This window comes from Choloepus didactylus, chromosome X (genome assembly GCF_015220235.1).
Source record: "Choloepus didactylus isolate mChoDid1 chromosome X, mChoDid1.pri, whole genome shotgun sequence".
Classification (NCBI taxonomy): Eukaryota; Metazoa; Chordata; class Mammalia; order Pilosa; family Megalonychidae; genus Choloepus; species Choloepus didactylus.
The window spans coordinates 97501662-97521446 of record NC_051334.1 but is presented as its reverse complement, the minus strand read 5'-3'; the positions used below and the strand labels follow the sequence as shown (position 1 = coordinate 97521446).

Below are 19785 nucleotides of genomic sequence, written 5' to 3'. Positions count from 1 at the left end.
TAATACATACCACAAAGGGTTATTATGCATATTAAGTGAACAGGTGCAGCTCATAAAGCAGTTTATTATGTAAAGCAAGATATCAATAAATGCTAGCTCTTCCTGTTTGCTAATGTTGCCCTTTTGCAAATCACCAGAAATGGATTGGCTTTTATAAAAGGGGGTTTATTTGGTTACAAAGTTACAGTCTTAAGGCCATAAAGTTTCCAATGTAAGGGGGTACCTTCACTGAAGGATGGCCAATGGCATCCAGAAAACCTCTGTTAGCTGGGAAGGCACATGGCTAGCATCTGCTCCAAGTTCTGGTTTGTAAATGGCTTTCTCACAAGATGTTCCTCTCTAGGCTTCAGCTTCTCTCCAAAATGTCACTCCCAGTTGCTCTTGGAGTATTTGTCCTCTCTTAGCTTCACTCAGCTCTGAGCTCTCTCCAAAATGTCTCTGTAAACTACAGCTACTTTCTCAGCTCCTGTGTGTTCTTTAAAGTGTCCCTCTTGACTGTAGCAAGCTTGCTCCTTCTGTGTGAGCTTATATAGTGCCCTTGTAAACTAATCAAGGCCCACACTGAATAGCAGGGCCACACCTCCATGGAAATTATCTAATCAGTGTTATCACCTACAGTTGGGTGAGTCACATCTCCATGGTAACACTCAATCAAAGAATCACAATCTAATCAACACAAGACTGCCCACACAAGACTGCATCAAAGATAATGGCATTTGGGGGACAGAATACATTCAACCCAGCACACTAGCTAATAGCAATGTATAATGTAATTGTATGATTTGGAATCCAGTGACAGGGACTGTGCTGGTTTGGATGTATTATGTCCCACAAAATTCCATATTCGTTGATGCAATCTTGTGGGGACAGATGTGTTAGTGTTGATTATGTTAGAACTTATTGATTGTTTCCATGGAGATATGACTCAATCAACTGTGGACGAGAGCTAGATTGGATCATTTCCATGGAGGTGTCACCACACCCATTCAGGGTGGGTCTGAATTAAATCACTGGAGCCATATAAAGAGCTCATACAGAAGGATCTCACTTCTTGCTGCAGCTGAGAGACATTTTGAAGATGGCCATTGAAAGCTGATATTTTGGAGAATGCCATTTTGAAATGCAACTTGGGAGCAAGCAGATGCCAGCCATGTGTCTTCCCAGCTAACAGAGGTTTTCTGGACACCATTGGCCATCCTCCAGTGAAGTTTCCCAATTGTTGATGCCTTACCTTGGACACTATGGCCTTAAGACTGTAATTGTGTACCAAATAACCCCCTCTTTTATAAAAGCCAATCCATTTTTGGTATTTGGCATTATGACAGCATTAAAAAACTGGAACAGGGAAATAATGTGAAGATCCTTCTATGCTTTTCTAAGGAGCTTTAACTACAATCAGTGGTAGTTTTAAGTGAGTAAATAACAAGATTAGATTGCTATTTTTAAGTTAGTAATTCTGGCAGTCATTTGGAAGAAGCACTCTGATGGAAAGAGTCTTTCCCTCCCAAATCAGAGATTCTGCATCTCTCCTTTCTGTCTCTATGCTGTTGATATTCCATCATCATCTGTCCATTGAACCATCCATCCAATAAGATTAGATGTTTTCTGGGTACCAGACACTAGGGATACAGCAGAGGAAAAGATAATCATGGCCTTTGTTCTTATGCTGCTTATAGTCTACTGGGCACCATTAAAGAATAAATAAATTAACAAGGTAATTACACATTTATAACTTCTCAGTATGCAGATCTGGCTCTTTTGCTGCCTGTTTAAAAAACTTCAGTTAAAGAATAAATAAATTAACAAGGTAATTACACATTTATAACTTCTCAGTATGCAGATCTGGCTCTTTTGCTGCCTGTTTAAAAAACTTCAGTGGCTTGCTATCACCTCAGAATAAAGTCTGAGACCCTTTATATATCATGTGATCTGCCTTCTGCCTACCTCTCTAGCCTATTCTCTCTTCCCTCCCTGTTTCCCATTTTATGGTCACTTATTATTGAACTGCTTGTGGTTTTTTGTATACTTGCTCTTCATTTACTTCCTTCTGTACTACATAAATGCTGCCCTGGTTTCTGAAAATTTCTTCCCCTTACTTGCTCATTTGTTTTTCATCCTTTAAAAGTTGCTAATGTAGCACTTCCTCCAGAGAGCATTCCCTTATACTCCACTGCTGCATGCTAGGCTGAGTTAAGTACCTCTCTTTAGTACTCTCTTAATGCCTTCTCCTTATCTTTTACTGTTGGGCTTTGGCATTGTCTTGTAATTGTCTGCACCTTCACTATATTGAGATTTCCTTAAGTAAAAGATGTTTTTATTCTTACCTCCTAGAAAAGTGCTTGGCACATGGTTGTTATGCCATTCCTTTGTGTTGAACAAATGAGCTACCAACTTGTTAGCTACCAACTTGTTAGCAGTCCATGTGAGGCATAAGATTTGAAGGCAGTGTCAGTCAGGATGAAGAGAAGTGGCTAATTTCAAGAAATATTTATAACCTGGAATCAAAATTTAGTAGTAAAGTAGATATGAGAATAGAGATTCCAACATAGAGAAAATCTGTGACTGCTGGTCATGCCATTACTTGAGATAGGGATTACAGGGGGGAAGCAGGTGAGGAGTGATGATGATGAGCTCTGTTTAGGACATACTATGTTTAAAGGGCTTGGAATCATTTCAGAAAGAAATAGATAATAGAAGTTAATAATATGGATATAGTGCTTGGAAGAGGTCAAAGTAGAGAAGCATAGTTTTGGAGGTCTACATGTAAATCACGTTTGAAACAATTGGAGTAGATTTTTATCCAAGAAAAATGAGTGAGAAGTGTTTTGGGATAGTTTCATGGCAGAGGTGGCATTTGAGCTGATGGGTTTGAGAAATCATGGAAGGGCAAAGTGAATAGGAAGAATTCTTTTGTTTCTTTCAGTGACTATGAATTTTCTAATTTCTTTAAATAACGTTTCCCTTTTAGTTATCTCACATGTGATTTCTGCTTTTGTTATGCAATTAGTTGAGATATTAATTTTGAAGATCACAGAGACTGGATGCCTGTTTTAATTTTATTTTTCTTTTCTGGACCAAATTCCAGATATTAAGTTTTCATCTTGCTGAGCGTTTTCTTGCTTACCATCATTTTTCTATTTATGTTCTCATATCATTGAACCAGGAACTGAAAATCTGTTGTGATTTGCTGATTTAGAAAGCTCAGCTCTAGAAATGTTTGTTTCTAGTTTGGTGATTCTTATGATCCACCTGGTCATTGTGTCCCTGTAACTGGGAATTTCTATCATGTTCCTCCTTAATTTGCTATTTATGAGGCTCAGTAAGGCCCTCAACCAAATCCTAAATGTTGTCCATCATTATTGGCTTCCTCATGTTTAAGTGGGAAGAGTGGGAAGGTAGGAGTTTCATGTCCATGACAGCACTGCTTTATTTTGCTGTTTTCTACTACTTGAATGTCATCTAATATTTTATATTAATATTTATAATACAAAGTCTAAGTCCAGGTTCCAAGTCAATATTCCTATCTTCATTTTTCTCCCAGTTAGGCCTAATACATGACAAGTCAATTATCTGAGGAGAGAATAAATTTTATAACTTAAAATTTTGTTAGTTTGAACAGCTTTACTTAGACCAAAAGCCTTAGCACTTCAGGGTGAAATGATCAGGTGAGTCATGTTATTATTATATACCAGATTGAAACTGAACCTATGTAACCATCACCTCAATTTCTGCAGAAATAAACTTTTTTCTCTACTAGTAGGTCTTTTCTCTGCCTACCACAACAGAAAGATATAACAGTAGCCAGTGGCATGCTGTGGCAGTGATTCTTTCCTGGGATTTGGGAGCTTATCAGACTCTCCAGGGGTACATATAATGTGAAAAAGTCCCCCAGGTGTGATTCTGATTTGCTTCCTTCTCCTCCTCCTCCTTTGAGAATCACTGTTTTATCTAGAAGCATCAGAATAAATAGGCAGGTTTATTAGTATTGTGTCCTTACATATTGAGCTCCCTAATAACCCTCCAAAACATCCCTTTTGAGTTATCCCCAGTAGTCCTTTCTAATACTGTAACTTCTGAAACCAATGTGTACCATCTACCATAGGTGAAGCCACCACCAAAGCAGCCCTGTGAGTATTTGGAAGCCTACAAAGCAAGGAGGTTTCCACAAGATTGGGTGCCAAATTTAGTTACATGGCTTATTTAAATAGGAGCCTTTTGCATAGACATAAACTAGAGCCCAAAATTGATGCTAACCTCACTTTTCCCCTCCAGTTTTATTCCAACATTTATGATGAAAATTTCCAAACATACACCAAAGTTGGAATTTCAGAGTGAACACCTGTGTATCACAACCTAGATTCTGCCATCAACAGTTTAATATGCTTTCCTAATCACATACCTAACAAAAATATTCAACCTTGCACCCACCTATTCATCTTGATTTTTTGGTACATTTAAAATTAAATTGTAGGTATCAGTACACTGTTCCCTAAACACTTCAGCATGCACATCATTAACTAGCATTCAATATTTGTTTACAGTTTTTCCTTTTGATGTTAAATTTATATATAGTGCCCAAATCTTAAGTGCACATTAGCTGAGTTTTAGCAAATGATAAACCTGTATAAGGCAAATGCCTATTGAGATATATGACATTTAACATCCTGTTTATTTCTGCCTAAGTTATTCCCTCTTGACTTTCTATAGTCTCTGAGCTAAAAGTAAAAAGAAAAAGAAAAATAAAGATTTTCTGTGGTTACAGAACAAATAGCGATCAATGATTAATGACAGATCAGCAGAGTTCTCAATAGCTTAAAGTACCCTTTGTTTCAATTAGTATATGAAATTTTTAAAACAAAAGATTGAATGAATAACTTATCTTTTCAGTTCTGAAACAATTATTTTGGAAAATAATGTGTATATTTATAAATACAGTACATTTATTTAGCTAAGTATTTTATAAGGCAAGAATTCAAATGAAGTATTAGAAGGTATGCATAGAAACAGGAGTGTAGAAGTGAGGAGAAGTGGAGGTGAGATGGGAAAAATCACATGAACATTAATGTAATATAATGTATGTATTAAAAGGTCATGAATTGGTTACTGGACATCATAGCCTATCCTGACAATGGTAGTATGCCATTTATTAAAAAATATCAGCATATCATACTCTGCCTTCAGGAAACACAAATTAAATTTCCTCTCACTGTTGGTCTTGGGTCTTAGTTATTTTAATGCCTTTATGCCTGTAAAATATTGCTTATTTGGCTTGTTTTTAGAATGATTTAGCATATTTTATTTTATACCAGTATATTTCAAATATGGTATAAGCTTGAAATTATTTGCTTGAATTTAATCAGGAGCAACATATAATTGCATATCTAATAAAATAATTCTGTTTCCAAACGGAGAATCTCTGATGAAAGTAAATTGATATTTCCATAATAAAAACATTCAGCAAGCATGCAGTCATTTGCATGTAGTTCCTGAAATATTGCATACTGGCCTTTTCTGTACTGGTAAGTCCATTTCAAGGATGTCACCCTTAGTCCATTAGTTTGGATAATGAGCTCTATAAAGCACATTTATAACTTGTGGCACTGCAAGGAGATGGATTCTTATTAATCCTTTTATCTAGACACATTGAAAGAAGGTCAGTGGAGGGTTCTATATGATTCATGTCCCAAAACATATCAGATGACAGAGACCTGATAATGTCTGTGCATAAGTGTTTTCCTTATTTGGAAACAGCACTTGAAAGAAATCTTTCTATGATCACCCTTTCAGGTGAAGTGGAAAGAGATATTAAATGAAGCTCTAACCCCTTTTTTTCTGTTTAAAACATTCTCAAACATGTGACTAGATAGCTATTCTTAAACAAAAGAAAAAACAACACAACAGAAAAATAAAAAAAGCCTTTAGTGACTTTTACTGTCTGTGAATGTTATAACAAGATATTTAATCAACTTTTCTCTTCCCCCTTTCTTAGGGCTGTTAGAAAAAAGGAAAGTCTTCTATGTCCCTAAACATTAGAGAAGCTTATAATTATACTATAATACTTATTCTGACTTTACATTTCTTATTAAGGATATTCAAATAAATAATTTAAGTAGTATTCAATGTTTATTTTATAGTTTAAAAGACTTCAAAACAGTGACTAGAGTATATACAGTGGTACCTCAGTATTTGTCATTAATTGGTTCTGAGAAGTGCAATGAGTACCAAAAGCAATGAATACCAAAATGATGAGTACCACACAAGTTTTTCCCATAAGGAATAATGTAAATAAATATAATGCATTCCCAAACCAAAGACAATGCACATTTTTGAGGCAATATGTAAAAAGATATGGTTGTATACCATTCCTTTACATGAGAAATAAACCTAAAAATAAATACTTACATTAAATAATATAAAAACTTCACTTTACCTGTATTGAGAAGAGTTCATGGCCTAATGGGATGTGGGAGGAGATTGGTGAGGAGGAGAGCTTACATGGAATGATGCTTGGAAGTAGAGTCCCCCTCCAAGATAATATCAGGCACTTGCACTTCAGGTATTCTTTCTCTTTTCAACTTGCACCACAGGTTCTGATACACTCTTTGTCACCTTCACTGAAAACTTGTCCAGTGAGGACTGCTTCTGTCTTTTCAGAATTCCTTGAAAATGTGAAATTGGTCATTCAATAAATTCACATTTCTACTTTTCAGAGCTTTTCCTGGATGGTGCTTCTCCACAAAGTTTTGAATTTCTGCCCATTTTGCACACATTTCTTTTATCAAGGAACTGGGAACATCCTCCCTTATCTCCTCTTCACCTGAAGAAATCTCTTCGGCCACATATTGTTTCTGCTCCTTCTGTAGTTCCTGCAGCTCCTCAGTGCTGATCTTCACTGTATTCCTCCACTAACCTCAACATCAGCCTTTTTTATCACTTCTTTATTATTAGTGATGGTGGAGACCATTGTTCTAGGCATGCCGTATTCCCTAGTAAGATCAGTAATGTGAACACTGCTCTCGTATTTGCCTATTATTTCTTTTTTTGTTTGTTTGCTCAATGGTGGTGTGAAGTAATTTTCTTTTCACTCAGTGCTATCACTGCTTATTTTCTTAGGGCCCATATGAGAAAAAAGTGCAAAAATACACAAAATGACCACAGAAACTATGGTAAGACTGGAAGGGGAAGTGCACAGGTCAAGAGCTACTGCATGACTAATGCTTGACCCTTTGTTTTGGCTGGAAATGGTAGCAAGTCAGGCAACTGACACCAACAAGTTCTAGCTTGCATATCAAGTATCAAATAAATGTGTACCAGGACAAAATTTTCACATCAAAATGCATGGAGTACCAAATTTGATGAGTTTCAATGCAATCAAGTACTGATGTACCACTGTATTCTATAATTGTCAGTTTTGTGTTGGAAAATGTTAAATTGTAGGCAATTTTTAAATCTTGTCTTCAGAAGAAATTGGTTTTAGATTCAAGAATGGTAGCTGATTGCTTCTTGTCACAATTATTTAATCATTGATGTGAAAGTTTTTGCTATGCTTTTCTTCTTTATAGATATAAAGCAACCATAGATCAGTTTGGTCAGAGAATAATCTCTAAGCATTTCTTTGTGGAGGACAGTTACTTTTCTGAGAACCCATGCTTGAATGTGATATACAGGTAAGGTATTCCTCCTCTCACTATACAATGGAAGGTGAAACTTGGGAAAATTTAGCTGTGATTATATTGACATTTCTATATGATGCAAAAGTCTGTTCTTCAAGTGGGGTTCACATGTATACTAAACCAAAGATATATGTAATATCTTACCAGTGTTTTCTTATAGAATCTGGTTTGGGGGGAGACAAACATAATTTCATCTCTTTTGTTTCACCTGGGGTTTGTCTGCATGTCACACACCCTTCTTTCATGAACCAAGAAAATATAAAAATAGAACTTGATTTGGTTTTGGGAGGTGACACTTTTCTCTTCACTTAAATATTTGAAATATGTCTTCTGGTGGTTATATAACTATAAATGAGAATTATCCATGGACTTTGAATTACTGGTTTACTGTTTCATTCATTACAGACAGATCGTCAGGGCAGTCCTTATTACAGATAGATCTGTACTAAAAACAGATTCCAATCAACAGGAAATTTCAGTTCTGCACTTTGTAATAATGGGTTTGTAATTTAATCTAAATGGGAATATGTATGAATCAATATTAGTGAAATCAAATGTATTAGGCCATATGTACTTGCACTTTTTAATGCATTTAAAAATGCATAATGGCAATAATGCCTTGGTTCCTTAAGTATTTCTATCCAATGGAACAAATAATTTAATTTTTTATAACACTTAAATTCTAGGAAAGTTGAACCAAATCCTAGTTTTCAACAACTATTTCTATGTAATTGAAAATACATTGTTATGGAAAGAAAAAGAGAATGCCAAAAGAACACATTAAAAATATTGGAGTCAAAGGCTTTACTGTAACCAACCTATAGCAATGAGGGGAAACCCACCATTAGTAGTAGGCCTGGTGTGAGTGAGCTGCAACACCCTCGGAATATTATATTCCCAGTTCTGATGTTTCTTTTTATTTCTCATGACTTTTTTTTAATTTTTTGAGATTGTTCAGATACCATACAACTATCCAAAGATCCAAGTGTACAATCAATTGCCCATGGCACCACCATACAGCTGTACATCCATCAACACAATTAATTATTTTCAATTTTTAGAACATTTTCACTACTCCAGAAAAGAAATAAAGACCAAAAAAAGGAAACTCAGATCCTCCCATATCCCTAACCATGTGTGCCTCCATTATTGATTCATAGTTTTGTTATAGTACATTTGTTACTATTGATGAAAGAATGTTAAAAAACTACTAACTGTAGTATATAGTTTGCAATAGGTATATATTTTTCCCTATATGCCTTGCTATTATTAACTTCTACTTATAGTGACATACATTTTTTCTAGTTCATGAGAGAGATTTCTAATATTTCTATAGTTAATCACAGACATTGTCCACCACAAGATTCATGTTTTATACGTTCCCATCTCTTAACCTCCGACTTTCCTTCTGGTTACATGCATGACTCTGAGCTTACCCTTTCCACCATCTTCACATACCTTTCAGCACTGTTAGTTATTCTCACAACATGCTACCATCACCCCTGTCAATTTTCAAACATTTACGTTCACCCTAGTTGAACATTCTGCTCATAATAAGCAACTGCTCCCCATTCTTTAGCCTCATTTCTATATCCTGGTAACATATTTCATTTCTATGAGTTAACATACTATAATTAGTTTATATCAGGAAGACCCTGCAATATTTCCCTCTATGTGTCTGTCTTATTTCATTCAATATAGTGCCCTCAAGATTTCTTCATCAACCCATTTCTTTTAAGATGGTTTTCTTCACACATTATATATTCCATCCTAAGCAATCATTGCTTCCCCATATAGTCATCTATTTATGTATTGAGCACCATCACCACCCTCTATATAAGGACATCTCCATTTCTTCCACAAAGATGGAGTAAGAATCAAAGAAGGCAGAAAGGCAAAAGAAAAAGAAAAGAGAAAGAGAGAAAAACAAACAAATAAAAAAACTTGATAGCTAGAAAGTGACAAAAGGAAAGATAGCACTAACCTAAATTAGAATAAAAAGTCAGACATCACCAATGCCAGGAGTCCCATACCCTTCCCCTATTCCCCACCCCCCCATATGCATTTCACTTTGGTATATTTCCTTTGTTACATTAATGGAAGCATAATACAATGTTTCTGTTAATTCTAGCCTCTACTTTGCATTGGTTGTCTTCCCCCCCCAATCCCATCTTCTTTTTAACACCTTGCAAAGTTGACATTCATTTGTTGTACCTCATGTAAAAACATATTTGTACTTTTTATTGCAATCATTGAGCACCCTAGGTTTCCCTGAGTTACACAGTCCCAGTCTTTATTGTTCATCTTTTGTTCTGGTGTCCCACATGGTCCGAGCCTTCCTCTTTCAACCATATTTGCAGTCATCTTTTTTCAGTGTACTTACATTGCTGGGCTACTATCTCCCAAAATTGTTTCCCAGACCTCTCACTCCTGTCTTTTCCTTTCTTTCTGCAGTGCTTCCTTTAGTGTTTCCTGTAGAGCAGGTATCTTGCTCACAAGCTCTGTAATTGTCTGTTTGTCAGAGAATATTTTAAGCTCTCCCTCATATCTCAAGGATAGGTTTGCTGGATATAGGATTCTTGGTTGGTGGTTTTTCTCTTTCAGTATCTTAAATATATCACACCACTGCCTTCTTGCCTCCAAGGTTTCTATTGAGAAATCCACACATAGTCTTATCAAGCTTCCTTTGTATGTGATAGATTGCTTTTCTCTTGTTGCTTTCAGGATTCTCTCTTTATCTCTGACATTTGATAATGTGAATATTAAGTGTCTTGATGTAGGCCTATTCAGATCCATTCTGTTTGGGGTACACTGTGCTTCTTGGATCTGAATTTTATGTCTTTCATAAGAGATGGGAAATTTTCATTGATTATTTCCTCTATTATTGCTTCTGCCCCTTTTTCCTTCTCTTCTCCTTCTGGGACACCAATGACATGTAAATTCTTGCTTTTCATTTTGTCTTTAAGTTCCTGGAGACATTGCTCATATTTTTTCATTCTTTTCTTTATCTGTTCTTTTGTGTGTAGGATTTCAGGTGCTTTGTTCTGCAGTTCCTGAGTGTTTTCTTCTGCCTCTTGAGATCTGTTGTTGTATGTTTCCAGTGTGTCTTTCATCTCTTGTGTTATGCCTTTCATTTCCATAGTTTCTGCCAGTTGGTTTTTTGAGCTTTCAGTTTCTAACTTATATACACCCAGTGTTTTCATTATATGGTTCAGCTCTTTCACCATATCTTATGTAAACTTTTTGAATTGACTTATTATTAGTTGTTTCAATTCCTGTATCACAGTTGAAGTGTAAGTTTGTTCCTTTGACTGGGCCATAACTTTATTTTTCTTAGTGTAGGCTGTAATTTTCTGTTTTCTAGGCATGGTTTCCTTGGTTACCCCAATCTTGTTTTCCCAGATCAGAACAGGCTCAGGTCCCAGAAGGAAGAAATATTCAGTATCCAGTTTCCCTGATGGTATGTCTTAGAAAATTGGTACACCCTGTGATGCCTCAAGTTACTGTGATTTTCTGCCCAGCAGGGGGTACCTGTTAGCCTGTAATTCTTGACTAGTGTAAGGAGGTGTGGCTCTTTTCCCCCAGGCTCTGGGGTCTGGTTCAGAATGGAAGGTGGATAGCAGAGCTGGGCCCCACCCCTTTTCTCTTAGAGAAGATAGACCCCCTAGGGAGGGGTCATTAGAATTTCAATGGTCTCTCTCTGCCTGTGCTATCTCCACCTTTCTCTGGGTCACAGCACTGGGAACTGAAAATGGCTGAGGCTTTCTCCACTGAGCCAAAAAAGGAACAGATAGTCCCCTTCAAAGCTAGTCTGAGGCAACACTCTGGCTCTCCAAGGTGAGTCATCACCCAAAGCCTCTGTCTGCTTGTTGGGGATTCATACCTCATAGGGAGCAGTTCACACTCACTAATTAAATCCCCTGTTGGAGCTCAGCTCAGGTATATTCACTTGCTGGGAGAGAGCTTCTCTCTGGCACCATGAGGATTTGCAGCTCAGGCTGTGAGATTAGGGGTTTCCTAACTTGGATCTGAAGATTTTACCTACAGAATTTATGCTGTGACCTCAGGCATTCCTCTCAATTCAGATTGGTGTATGATGAGTGGACAGTCTTGTTTGTCCCTCCCCCAGTTATTCCAGATTATTTACTAGTTGTTTCTGTTTTTTTATTTTTTTTAGTTTTTCCAGGGGGACTACTTAGCTTCCACCCCTCTCTATGTCACCATCTTAGATCCTCCTTCCTCTGATGACTTTTATTGTGAAATTTAACATATATACATAACAGTGTTAACTTTCAAAGTACAATTTAATAAGTAGAGATCAAATTTCAAAGAATGTTATGGGTTACAGTTTCACAATTTCAGTTATTTCCTTATTGTGAAATATAGCATATATACAGAAAAGTGACAAATTTCTAAGTACAATTTAACTAGTTACATAGGTAATTTCAAAGAATGTTATGGGTTACAGTTCCACAGTTTCAGTTATTTCCTTATTTTGGAATATAAGATATATACAGAAAGGTGATAACTTTCAAAGTACAATTTAATGAGTAGCTATAGAGAAAGTATCAAAGTATGTTATGTATTACAGTTCCACCATTTCAGTTATTTTCTTCTAGCTATTCTAATACCCTAATACACTAGCATCTAAATATATATATAGTCAGTATTCGTAATCCTTTGTTAAATCCTATCTTGTCTATTGCCACCCCTTCCTCTCATTTAATCACTTTCTCAATCTTCAGGGGTGTCTAGGCAGTGACCACCCAAACTTGTTCATATTAAATGGAGGGGGCTTCCAGAAGATGAAGTTAGGAGAGACAGGGAAAAAAACATTTCCATGAAAAATACAAGATAAAAGACAGAAAGTCACCCAGAGCACCAGTTCCAGCAATGCACCAGCTGGAAAAAGTCTGCTAAATCCACAGGGACCATGCACTTGGTGAAACTGGGAGTCAACATTCTGAAATGAGTGAGTGAGCCTGATGAATAACCAGCAGCCACACTGTAGTCTGGGGAAAACATAGATTGGTGTTTGGAGTTTCAGATCCACAACCAAAAGCAGTTGCAGATAAGGCAGTGAGAACCACACAGTGAAACATGGCAGGAACTGCATCCCCACAGCCTTTAGGCACACCTAAATATCTGGCATGAATGATAGCCTTTCATGTGCCCATTGCTAGTTGTCTCAGAGCTAGCAAGGCAAAGGTTAGCCTAAAGGGGAAAATAACCAGACCCTATACCACCATCTTTATGGTGGGCTAGGAACATTCCTGCCCAGCACCACTGCTGCAGCCCAGAGCTGTGCCAAACAACCTAGTGCAATGGGAAGTGTTTCCAGTAATATGCACAGATGCCAGAATATCTGGTGATGGTAGCCTTTTGTGCACCCACAACTAATTGTCCTTGAGTTAGGAAGGCAGAGGGGTGTGGAAAGTGAAAATTAACATGCCCCATACAGCCATCCTTCCAGCTGTGGCCCAGAATTTCCCTCAGGGGACAGTGCTAACTTGGGACATAGCAGTCTTCCCTCAGTAGAGGCCCTAGGAGGGCACAGTTTGGAAGAGGGACCCACAGAGAAGTCCCAGGGACTATATGCCAATACCAAGGACTTGTGGGTCAGCAGTGGAGACAAGCTGTGGTGAGACTGAACTGAAGGGTCACTCTCTTGCAACAGCTTTAAATCTCCAGGAAAAATTAGGAGGTTTGATTATTAAAGCTGCCCTCCCTCCCTAACCACTCAGACACATGCCCCACATTCACAGCATGTGACACCAAAAACACATGCAACTTGGTGCACCAATTGGACACCCACAATTCACAGACCCCCACTTACCACAAAGATAAAGTTGGGGAGAACTGGCATGAAGGGAATAGGTGTCTCACAGATGCCACCTGCTGGTTAGTTAAAGTGTATGCCAACAAGCTGTAGATCTGACAAATAAGAGACAAGTGTTTGAATCAGCCATCATATCCTAAAAGAACCCTACCAAGTTAAGCAAGTGCCAAGAGGCTAAAAACAACAGAAAATTTTAAAGCATATGAAGAAACCAGAATATGGATAACCCAAACACAAACACCCAAATCAAAAGATCAGAGGAGACACAGTACTGGGAGCAATTAATCAAAGAACTAAAGACAAACAATGATAGCATGGCACAGGAGATAAAGGACATGAGTAAGACCCTAGAAGAGAATAAAGAAGAAATTGCAAGAGCAGATAAAAAAATAGACAATCTTATGGAAATAAAAGAATCTGTCAACCAAATTAAAAAGATTCTGGATACCCATAGTACAAGACTAGAGGAAGCAGAACAGGGAATCTGGAACCTCAAAGACAACAGTATGGAAAAATGAAAGAACAAAAGAAAGAATGGGGGAAAAATTGATAAAATTTATATGGAACTTAAGGATATGATAGATAATATAAAATGTCTAAATATAAGAGTCACTAGTGTGCCAGAAGGAGAAGAGAAGACTAAAGGTCTAGGAAAAGTATTCAAAGAAATTGTTGGGGAAAAGTTTCCAAACCTTCTAAACATAAATACACAAATCACAAAAGCCCAGTGAACTCCAAATAGAATAAATCCAAACAAACCCACTCTGAGACATATTCTGACCTATTGTCAAACACCAAAGAGAAGGAGCAAGTTCTGAAAGCAGCAAGAGAAAAGCAATTCACCACATACAAAGGAAACAGCATAAAGCTAAGTAGGGACTACTCATCAGCCACCATGGAGGTGAGAAGGCAGTGGCATGACATATTTAAAATTCTGAGAGAGAAAAATTGCCAACCAAGAATTCTTTATCCTGCAAAGCTCTCCTTCAAATTTGAGGGAGAGCTTAAATTTTCCACAAACAAATGCTGAGAGAATTTGCTAACAAGAGATACTTAAGGGAGACTTACTGACAAAGGGACAACTAAAGGAGAGAGAGATATGGAGAAAGGTTCAGTACTAAAGAGATTCAGTATGGGTATATTAAAAGGCATTAAGAGAGAGAGAGAAAAAATATATCTGGCAAACATAAAGCAAAGAATAGGATGGCTTATTCAAGAAATGCCTTCACAGTAATAATGTTGAATGTAAGTGAATTAAACTCCCCAATTAAAAGATATAGATTGGCAGAATGGATAAAAAAATATGAACAATCAATATGTTGCAAAAAAGAGACTCATCTTAGACACAAGGACAGAAAGAAATTAGTGAAAGGATGGAAAAATATTTCATGCAAGCTACAGCCAAAAGAAAGCAGGAGTAGCAATATTAATCTCAGATAAAATAGACTTTAAATCCAAGGATGTTATGAGAGACAAAGAAGGTCACTACATACTAATAAAAGGGGCAATTCAGCAAGAAGAAATAGCAATCGTAAATGTTTATGCACCCAATCAAGGTTCCACAAAATACATGAGAAAAACATTGGCAAAACTAAAGGAAGCAATTGGTGTTTCCAAAACAATTGTGGGAGACTTCAATACATCACTCTGTCCTATAGATTGATCAACCAGGCAGAAGACCAATAAGGAAATTGAAAACCTAAACAATCTGAGAAATGAATTGGGTTTAACAGACATATGTAGAACATTACATCCCAAATCACCAGGGTACACATTTTTTCTCTAGTGGTCACAGAACTTTCCCCAGAATAGATCATATGCTGGGACATAAAACAAGGCTCAATAAATTTAATAAAAATTGAAATTATTCAAAGCCCATTCTCTGACCACAATGGAATACAATTAGAAGTCAGTAACCATCAGAGACTTAGAAAATTCACAAATACCTGGAGGTTAAAGAACACACTCCTAAACAATCAGTGGGTTAAAAAACAAACAGCAAGAGAAATTGCTAAATATAAAGAGATGAATGAAAATGAGAACACAACATATCAAAACCAATGGGATGCAGCAAAAGTGGTACTGAGGGGGAAATTTATAGCTCTAAATGCATACATCAAAAAGGAGGAAAGAGCTAAAATCAAAGAACAAATGGAGCAACCAAAGAAGCTAGAAAATGAACAGCAAACTAATCCTAAACCAAGTAAAAGAAAAGAAATAAGAATGATTAAAGCAGAAATATCACATATAGAACAAAAAACAATATAGAGAAAAGAACACCAAAAGTTGGTTCTTTGAGAAGATCAACAAGATTGACAAGCCCCAACTAGACTGACAAAATAAAAAAGAGAGAAGACCCATATAAACAAAACAATGAATGAGAAAGGCGGCATTATTGTGGATCCTGAAGGAATTAAAAAAATATATATAAGAGGATACTATGAACAATTGTATGCCAACAAACTGGATAATGTAGAAGAAATGGACAATTCCTGGAAACATATGAACAATCTATACTGAACAGAGAAGAAACAGAATACCTCAGCCAACCAATCACAAGCGAAGAAATCCAATCAGTCTTAAAAATCTTCCCACAAATAAATGCGCAGGGCCAGATGTCTTCACAGGGAATTCTACCAAACTTTCCAAAAAGAACTGACTCCAATCTTACTTAAACTCTTTCAAAACATTGAAGAAAATGGAACACTACCTAACACATTTTATGGAGCTAACATCAATCTAATACCAAAACCAGGCAAAGATGCCACAAAAAAGGAAAACTACAGGCCAATCTCCCTAATGAATAGAGATGCAAAAGTTCTCAACAAAATATTGCAAATTGAATCCAAAGATACAGTAAAAACATCATACACCATGATCAAGTGGGGTTCATTCCAGGCATGCAAGAATGGTTCAAAAAAGGAAAAGCAATCAATGTATTACAACACATTAACAAATCAAAAGAGAAAAATCAAGTGATCATCTCAATAGATGCTGAAAAATCATTTGACAAAATCCAACATTCCTTTTTGATAAAAACACTTCAGAAGGTAGGAATTGAAGGAAACTTCCTCAATAGGATAAAAAGCATATATGGAAAACCTACAGCCTGCATAGTACTCAATGGTGAGAGACTGAAAACCTTCCCACTAAGATCAGGTACGAGACAAGGATGCCCACTGTCACCACTGTTATTCAACATTGTGCTAGGAGTGCAAGCCAGGGAAGTCTGGAAAGACAAAGAAATAAAAGGCACTCAAATTGGAAAGGAAGAAATAAAACTGTCATTATTTGCAGATGCTATGATCTTATATCTGGAAAACCCTGAGAAATCAATGATACAACTACTAGAGCTAATAAACAAATTTATCAAAGTAGCAGGATACAAGATTAATGTACATAAGTCAGTAATGTTTCTATATGTTAGAAATGAATGAAGTAAAGAGATACTTAGGAAAAAGATACCATTTTTAATAGCAAGTAAAAAATCAAGTACCTAGGAATGAACTTAATCAAAGATGTAAAAGACCTACACAAAGAAAACTACATAACTCTACTAACAGAAATAGAAAGGAACCTTGAAAGATGGAAAAATATTCCATGTTCATGGATTGGAAGGCTAAATGTCATTAAGATGTCAATTCTACCCAAACTCATCTACAGATTCAATGCAATCCCAATCAAAATTCCAATGACCTAATTTGCAGACTTGGAAAAGCTAGTTATCAAATTTATTTGGAAAGGGAAGATGGCTCAAATTGCTAAAAATTCTCTAAAAAAGTAAAACGAGGTGGAAAAACTTACACTTCCTGACTTTGAACCTTATAATAAAGCCACAGTAGTCAAAACAGCATGGTACTGGCACATAGATAGACATATTGATCAATGGAATTGAACTGAGAATTTGGAGATAGACCCCCAGATCTCTGTCCAAGTGATCTTTGATAAGGCACCCAAAGCCACTGAGCTGGGACATAACAGTCTTTTCAACAAATGAGGCTGGGAGAGTTGGATAGCCATATACAAAAGAATGAAAGAGGACCCCTACCTCACACCCTACACAAAAGTTAACTCTAAGTGGATCAGAGGCCTCAATATAAATGACAGTAGCATAAAACTCCTAGAAGGTAATGTGGGGAAACATCTTCAAGACCTTGTATTAGGTGGTCACTTCCTAGACCTTACACCCAAAGCACAAGTGACAAAAGAAAAAAATAAATGGGTACTCCTCAAACTTAGAAGTTTCTGTACCTCAAAGGAGTTTGTCAAAAAGGTGAAGAGGCAGCCAACTCAATGGGAAATACTTTTTGGAAACTATGTAGCTGACAAAAGACTGATATCTTGCTTATATAAAGAAATCCTACAACTCAATGACAATAGTTCAGACTGCCCAATTATAAAATGAGTAAAAATTATGAAAAGACAGTTCTCTGAAGAGGAAATACAAATGGCCGAAAAAGCATGAAAAAATGTTCAACTTCAATAGCTACTAGAGAGATGCAAATTAAGACCACAATGTGTTACTATCTCACACCAATTAGAATGGCTGCCATTAAACAAAAAGGAAAATACAAATGCTAGAGAGGATGTGGAGAAATTGGAACTCTTATTCATTGTTGGTGGGACTCTATAATCGTTCAGCCACTGTGGAAGACACTCTGGCAGTTCCTTAGAAGACTGAAATTAGAGTTACCTTTTGACCCACCTTTTGTACTTCTTGGTATATACCTGGAAGACCTGAAAACAGTGGCATGAACAAATATCTGCATGCCAATGTTCATAGCAGAATTACTCACAATTGCCAAGAGGTGGAAACAACTGAAATGCCCTTTAACAGATGAGTGGATAAATAAAATGTGGTATATACACATGATGGAATACTATGTGGCAGTAAGAAGAATGATATTGTGATACATATGACAACCTGGATGAACCTTGAAGACATAATCCTGAGTGAAATAAGCCAATCACAAAGAGAAATATTATATGCTACCACTAATGTAAACATTGAGAAATGTAAAATAAAAGGTTTATAATGTAAAATGTTGAGAATCTAGCAATAGAGAGCAATTAGTGAAAGGGGAACAATAACCTAATAAAATCATATAAGCTGTTGTGGGTAAATTTAACATTCTTGGAATGTCTAGGGATGACTATGGTTTGTTAATTTATGGTGGTTATGATAGGAAAAAGTTCACAGAAATGTTGCTATATTAGCTTATTTTCTTGGGTTAGAGTAGGAACATGTTGGAAATAAAGTAGTTATTTTAGGTTAGTTGTCTTTTTCTTATTCCCTTGTTTTGGTTTCTTTGAAATGTTTTTTTATTATGGTTTTTTATATAGTTAATAGTTAATCTAAAAATAAAAACAATGAAATACTATGCAGAGCCCCCTGAAGAGCTCAGGGAGAATGCAGGGGTATTGGGCTTCCCCACCTCAGTGGTTGCTGATGTACTCACAGACATTGGGGACTGGTGGTTTAATGGGCCAGGCCCTCTATCATGGGACTTGCCCTTGGGAAGACTGTTACTATAAAGGAGAGTCTAGGCCTGCTTTTAATTTTGCCTAAGTGTCTCCTCCTGAGTACCACTTTGTTGCTCAGATGTGGCCCTCTCTCTCTAGCTAAGCCAACTTGGCAGGTGAAATTAGTGCCTTCCCCTGTACATGGGATCTGACACCCAGGGGTGTAAATCTTCCTGGCAATGTTGAATATGACTCCCAGGGAGGAATTTATACCCAGCATCATGGGATGGAGAACATCTTCTTGACCAAAAGGGCTATCTGAAATGAAATGAAATGTTTCAGTGGCTGAGAGATTACAAAAGGAGCCAAGAGGTCACTCTGGTGGGCACTCTTATGCACAATATAGAAAACCCATTTTAGGTTCTAATGAATTGAAATAGCTAGCAGTAAATACCTGAAACTATCAAACTACATCTCAGAATGCTTGAATCTTGAAGATGATTGTATAACAGTATAGCTTATGAGGGGTGACAATGTTATTCAGAAAGCCATGTGGATCACACTCCCCTTTGTCCAATGTATGGATGGATGAATAGAAAAAAGGGAGCAAAAAAAAAAAAAACTAATGGCAGAATGGAGGGGGGTGGACAATTTGGGTTTTCTGTTTTTACCTTTTTTTATTCTTGCTTTCGCTTTTACTGGTACAAGGAAAATGTTAAAAAAAATTGATCATGGTGATGAATGAATAACTATATGATGGTAATGTGATCAGTGGTTTATATACTTTGGATGATTGTATGGTATGTGAAT

The 19785-nt window shown here is 36.7% G+C and overlaps 1 pseudogene; it reads left to right on the top strand.

The window, feature by feature from the left end:
• The window catches only part of LOC119522268, a 234257-nt pseudogene that overhangs the window by 113742 nt on the left and 100730 nt on the right, over positions 1-19785 (top strand).